At 45.5% G+C, this 6,636-nt stretch overlaps 1 protein-coding gene across 1 annotated transcript in view; it reads left to right on the top strand.

Annotated features, from left to right (window-relative positions):
* The first annotated feature begins 90 nt into the window (after positions 1–90).
* The window catches only part of LOC116842222 (immunoglobulin superfamily member 10-like), a 155,808-nt gene continuing 149,262 nt past the window's right edge, over positions 91–6,636 (top strand). Inside the window, exon 1 of the mRNA XM_032811116.1 lies at positions 91–933. The gene's annotated coding sequence lies outside the window, so the exon portion shown is untranslated. The remainder of the gene's footprint in view (positions 934–6,636) is intronic.

Raw genomic sequence — 6,636 nt, 5'->3', positions numbered from 1 at the left:
CCCCCCCTCTCTCTCTCTCTCTCTCTCTCTCTCTCTCTCTTTCTCGCTCGCTCGCTGGTGCTCCCTACTCCGCGCTTACTCAGTCTTGGCGCTTGGGGAGGGGAAGCCGGCCGCGGAACTTCCGAGCTCTCATTACGCGTGCGAGTGTCTCGGGCGAAGGACGTCCTTGCGCGTTATCTCTGTACGCACGAGCGTATGTGATTGAACTTTTTGCGTGCTTCGCCACCGTATCTCCAATTTACAATATTATACGCCACATTCCAATCGTGGAATTCTCATTCATCGTAGTCAAGTTGCGCTTTCGAAATTTGCGCGTTGACAAGATGGCGGGGTTGAACGATCGTTCGTGGCGATCGAAGCGACGCATCGATCTATTGCCGTGACGTGAACTCGGAGCCGCGTTCAGTTCAAAGGGATCCACCAGACGGGACGGTAGTGTTCTTGTGATGTTCGCGAACGATCGCGTTTATTGAGTGGTATCAAGACATCCGCGACGTTAATCGTGTGCTGACGGCTAACTAGACTCTATTCGTAATTCGGAAGAAGTGATTAGACACGTCTCAAGGAACAAGTCACGACGTATTTCGCTGGGCATTCGCCTTGCCACCAGAAAGCGACCAGCGAGAGACATGTTGGTACGTAACGAACATTCGCGCATTGCTATGAAGTTGATGCCGCGTCCTTTTTTCATGCATCCCCATTCGTAACGAGCGAATCGCGCGCTCCACATCGGACGAGTGTCTGTTGTGTACAGTCGATGATCGTAATTAGTGGCGCGCACTCGTGCTTTTCTCGCGTTCGCGATCGCGTAAATGAGTGTGCTAGTGAATCTTTCATCGCGCTCGCAGCCAGGGAAGGATCATAATCGGATCAGTAGTCGGCATTCGGAGCGGGATTTCACAGAGTGCAGCGGGATGGCAGTGTATTCGACCGGTGAGTAAATTCATTCATGCATTATACTTTAATTGACTGAACGTGTGAGTACATTTGTTCGTGATGACGGATAATTAATGACGCGTTTAGTTTAAATCGGGGTTTAAATTGCTGTTTAAATCGCGTCTCTTTGGTGGGAATTTTGGAAGATATGTGGTACAGGTGGATCGCGTAAACAAAACATTGGTTGTGTTCAGCAGAAAAAGCTGCTTTGCAACTGTTGTAAAATTCGTAAATCCGATTGGTACATGCTCTTGGATTCAACCAAAATTAAGAGCATACTCCAATCAGATTCATGAATTTTACAACAGTTGCAAAACAGCTTTCTCTGCTGAACGCAGTCATTGCCATAACAAATGTACTCGCGCAACTGTTATCGAAATCAATATGGCTGATCTTCAGTAAGCACGTTATTGCATGCTTAACTTTTAGGCTGCCGGCATTTTTTCATTAAAAAAGTGGTTTCTTTTTCTCAAAAATTTTTCTATTATAAGTATTTAATATATAAGTAACATATACATTGCGTAGAATTTTGAGATTTGTGCAGAGCCACAAAAGTGGCTTTCTCGGCAGTCTAAAGGTTAATAACTCTGAAGAGAGATTACGACTCTCTTCAATAAAATCGATTTCAAAGGCGTTCTGTGTCGCACACCCAAGGTTGGGCAAATACGTATTTAAAAGTATTTGAAATACAGTATTTAAATTTAAATTACGCCTCTTACCGCCGATTTATATTAAATAATTAATTACAAAGTTAAAGATACTTAATCATTTGCTATTTAAATACTGTATTTAAATAAGATACATATTTAAATATATATCTTAGATACTTTCAAATACGTATTTGTCCAACCCTGCGCACACCGATAGATATACGATGTGTTGTACAGTAAATAAAGTGCATATATTTTCGCGTTCTGTAAGAATAACCTTAATATTAAGGATATAGTGGTAAAATAAATCGTCGAATATTTAGCTCTTGTGCTAAATATTCGGGGTGAAGTCGTGTGATAATATTCGCGAAAATATCTCGATAGAAGATCTTTTTGATAAAATTCTCGAAATTGCGAAAACAGGTCTTTATTTTTGACTTCATATTTAGAAAATGTGAGACAAATAAACAAAGCTAAAGTTCTCGCTGGGGAAATAAATGAAAGTAAGATTTTATCTCGACTATATCGAATTTTCGCGACACCGACGCGAAGCTTTGTGTTTACGAAGAATGTCGAGCGTGCTGATTGTATTTTATTTACTTGTTGATTGAATTTTATTTATTTTCTGTCTTTGAGCCGATATACATTCTTTATTCAGCCATCTAACGTTGGAACAGTAAAAACAGGTCGTCTCGTGTTTACGGACTTTAATTAATCACCGTGTCTAAAGAGTTGCGAGAGGATATTTTTCCAGGTCAATACGGCAACTCGTATGTGTGAAATAGTTGTTCATTAAAAACTAATTAGGTGTAGAAACAAGGGCAAAAGAGTCAAAATCGATAAAGAGTCAGCTCAACTCGAGAGAAAGGAATTTTATTTTTGTAAGTTGAGACTGCGAACGAGAGATGAATCCTTTCTCAGAAATTTATAGAAAAGTTGGAAACTTGTAACGAAAATCTTTTTATATTTAAAAATCGATTCTTTTTATCAGGACGGATAGTTACAACGCAAAGTAAATATTGGAGTATGTTTCATGATAGCAATATACACTGCTCTCGTAACAATTGAATTTTTAAGTGCCTCAGTTGGTACTTCAGATATTTCAAGCACATTGAATAATTTTCTTTCATCAGTATTTATCCGACTTGAAACGTGAGATTTACTGCAAGTCTCGGGAATGTTGATTTATGCCTGTAATATCGTTCCTTGGGGCAAGTCCAACCTCGAATCTGCTTTTCTTTCCGTTTCCGTTTAACTTTGTCTCATTACACCAAATTCAGATTTACACTTTTATTTGTGCTTACAGCGTTATTGGATACAAAACAGCTGAATGAGTATATTTGTATTTTAGCTTTCACTTTTAACATAACTATTCATTCATTCGGTCCTCTAATTGCCGCGGGTGATCTATTTTAATTAAATTGAACACGTAACACACGCACATCCATTGATATTACTACCGGGAAAAATATCCTGCATTGCATGCATCTGTTACGACCGCATTGAGGGAATTTGCCTCACGCGATTAGTTTCGGTAGTATTCAACGGCGTCACTTGTTACATCGCGTCTGTTGTTTGTAACATTACGTTGTCGCGGACATATGGGGGTGGTGGGGAAGTCGCTGATCCACATATACACAGTGCGGGTTCAAGCAGGTCTGATCGCTAATTTCCTCTGCCGGGAGGGACTGTAGAGGGAATGCTAATTTTCAGTTATCGCGGTAATCGCGGCTTTCACGGTCGCTCGGATTAACTCGTCGCGAATGAATCGCTTTATGTGAGATTAATTAGCTCGACGATGCACAGAGGGCTTCTGGAGTTTCCACATTCAATATCTTTGTATGTAAGCGTTAAGGTTCCATTGAGTTAAAAAGACCCGCTTGAAATTAGTCGGATTAGATTAATTAGCAGGAGGAAAGACGTTGTTATCTGTTTGCATCGATTTCCCTTTTATTTCTCTCTCTTTCTCTCTCCCCGCTCCCCCTCTTGTTAGAATTCTTTTCTCTCTAAATGTTCCGAAACTCCCGCGGCCTCCCGACGCTCTCCCTCGAAAACAAGGCTAGGTATGTCTCGATCTTCGGCAAAGGGTGCGTCGCGTCTTGCCTGCACGAATGCAACCCGCGTTATTGTCGCATACACAACCGCGCCGGGCACCGGCGAGTTCATGTCGCGAACTAGCTCATCTCTTCCTCTTTGTCTCTCTTTCTCGTAAGTGGAACGTACGCCAGAGCAGAATCGCGACTCCGTGGAAACGCGCACTATAACGTAGCGTCGTGCCGTAGGAACCGTAGTAGTCGGCAGACGACGGCCGCATCCGACCGTCCGTAAACAGTTTACGGATGCATGCGTTTAAGCGCGGGTGAGCGCGTAACGCGCTGAATCACGAACAAAGGGTAATAGCGCTCGTAACTCGAATATTAACAGGGTCTGGCTCGATTCAATTTACCGCGGCGCGGTGCCCAAAATTGGCTCGTCTGACGCCCCCGACGTTGATCCTCGTCAGCCTTTCGCACCGGCTCGCATCGGCTCGCACCGTCGAGAGCGTCTTTGCTTCATGAAACCGCTGCAGCGATACCGGACATCGGCCACGAGTGCGCAAACACGTGTATACACGTCGAAACTCACATACACGCGCGCGCGCGCGCGCACACATCCGCGCAATCCGTGAGTCTACACCTTTGCCATGAGCAGCTAGACGAAGTATCAACAGGTGCTGTCAGTCGGTTGTTTCGCTTAATCGGTTTCTATTCTGTCCAAGACTTCTAAGCTTCGCCCGGCAATTCGTGACACCCCTCTTGGGGGAATCTTAGACGTCCGTTCCGCGCTATTGCCGCAGTCGGCGCACTGCAGCGTGCAGCTTGTTCGAGCTTACAAATCGCGTTTGTAGCCGGAAGGACAAGGAAAAGCGGGACGAGACTTTCGCGAGGCGGGGTTCGAGTGCGACGGTATAATTGATGCGATTCTACCGCGGCCGTGCGAATTATTTCCGTCCGTGGATTGAACTTCAGTGACGAAGTGTCGCGAGTAAGTTCGCATTTCGAAAGTAATCTCGTTTTCTCGATGATCTCGACCCTCCCGATTGATCCCGAGTCGCTCGATTCTCGCGTTAATTTGGAGAATGTTCCCTGCCTCCTGGCTCTGTATCGTGCGCCAGTTTTATATTGTTCAATTCGCGTGTAATTAAAGGATACGGCGCTCCTCGGGCAAAATGAAATAATAAAACGCGTCGTAAACGGTCGGCAATGAGGTAAGTTTGGCACTCGTCCCGCTGGCCAACGCCGAACCCATTCCGAGATTGAATCCCACAAAACTGACTGCACGTCACGATGTTATAATTAATTTATAATACCTCTAATTGCATGGCCATGTCGGATGTGGCTGTCCGGACATTTAATTTGCACACTAATTAAACAGGCTGCTTCCCGTTGGAGTGCAATGTGCGACCGTTTCGCGTTTCTCGTCGCGGTATTCGCGCCGTACTACAAGTCACTCTCGCGAAAAGCCCGGCGAGACGCGACGCGGAGATGCAATCGTGGGACACTGCAGCTTTGCTCTCTTCTTCTTTCCCTCTTTCTCTCCATCTACTTTCCCCCCTCTCTCTTTCATTCGTGCACAAGCAGGCTCACGGTTCGTGAGATATCTGCAAAAACGTAAAGCAGTAATTAATCTTGAAAAGAGTAGCTCCGAGACTCGCGTCTCTGTGCCTTGTGTCGTTATTGCTGTTGCTGGCGCTGTTGTTGTTGTTGTTCGAGCTTGCCAAAATTACTCGAGTCTCATGAATATTTCTCATTTCCATCGAATACGAGCGAGGCACTGAATGCGGGGGAGAGAGCGATTCTATCTTACATCGCCGCCGGATATGCCGCCGCTCGCTCTCTCCCGCTGCTGTCACGTTTTCTCGCACCTGCAGTCCATTACATCTTCCGATGATTCGTGAGGCATTCGTAGCCACCCCGCGATTCGTGCTTTCGCCGTTACGTGTCCGGCATAGCTTCCGAGAGGAGAGGTAACATGTTGGTAAAATTGCAGTCGCCCGAGCACGAAAGTAGCACGCACCTGTAACGCGCGGAATACGAGAGAGGGAGAGAGAAGGAGAAAGAGAGAGAGGGAGGAAGAGAGAGAGAGAGAGAGAAACAGAGAGAGAGAGAGAAAGACAGAGAGAGAAAGACAGAGAGGTTCTCAAGGAGGAGAATGAGGCACGTTCGCAATGACATTTAAAATACAGTCCCTTTTGTCGAATGAGCTTTCATATCCGGTCATGACTAAAATGCGAATTCCCACGGACGTATATGAACGCACGTGCGTTTTACATATTACCGTTATTAACACGCGATTTGCGCGCGCGCTTTCAGCGCTGTCCGCGAGCTCCCGCCCGATCGTTGCAATTGCCACTCTGTACGAGGGAGTGTAATCATTTCATACGACGTGTAATCATTTTACGAGCGCTATTAGCACATTATGCAATTATTACGGAAGTCCGGATACGAGCGGTCGCGCGCACCGCCGGGATGATTATCGACAGACAGGTAACGATATGTTGATAGGCCATTGGCGACAGCCGATAGTATAGCGCCACACACAGGTGGGACGGAATAGTATAGTTTATGTATTTTAGGGAGACAATTGACATGTGAAATAGCGAGGCAAGAGCGGGCATGTCGCAGCTGCATTGTAGCTACGAAATGAAGTCGCTCCCTCACTCGAGCGTTTCAACATTTCAATGTTGTGCATGAAGTCGCGTGTACCTTCGGCTTATCGGTGTTGACACTCGCGTCGATTTGTCCGATTATTCGCACGAATTAGCGCGATGAATTAAAGTAAACGCTAATCCTCTTTGCGTCTCCCGCGTGACGATGAATCAGAGCTGTGTTTTTGCGCGCGTGTCAATCGCCCACTCTGCACGAACGTTACATCTGTATTATTTTATCCCGTGTTTTATCCCACTGCTTTGTTGCGCAAGTACGTGTCTGACGGATAATCCGCGCGACGTGAAAATAGAAAAAAAAAAGAATGTCTGATCGCGGGCACCGCTGGATGTGAAAGACGCGGG

Source organism: Odontomachus brunneus, unplaced genomic scaffold, assembly GCF_010583005.1.
Source record: "Odontomachus brunneus isolate Ranch 3 - 2012 unplaced genomic scaffold, Obru_v1 Obru_scaffold_023, whole genome shotgun sequence".
Lineage (NCBI taxonomy): Eukaryota > Metazoa > Arthropoda > Insecta > Hymenoptera > Formicidae > Odontomachus > Odontomachus brunneus.
The sequence above is the reverse complement of the archived record's forward strand: the minus strand, read 5'-3'. Positions and strand labels throughout refer to the sequence as shown.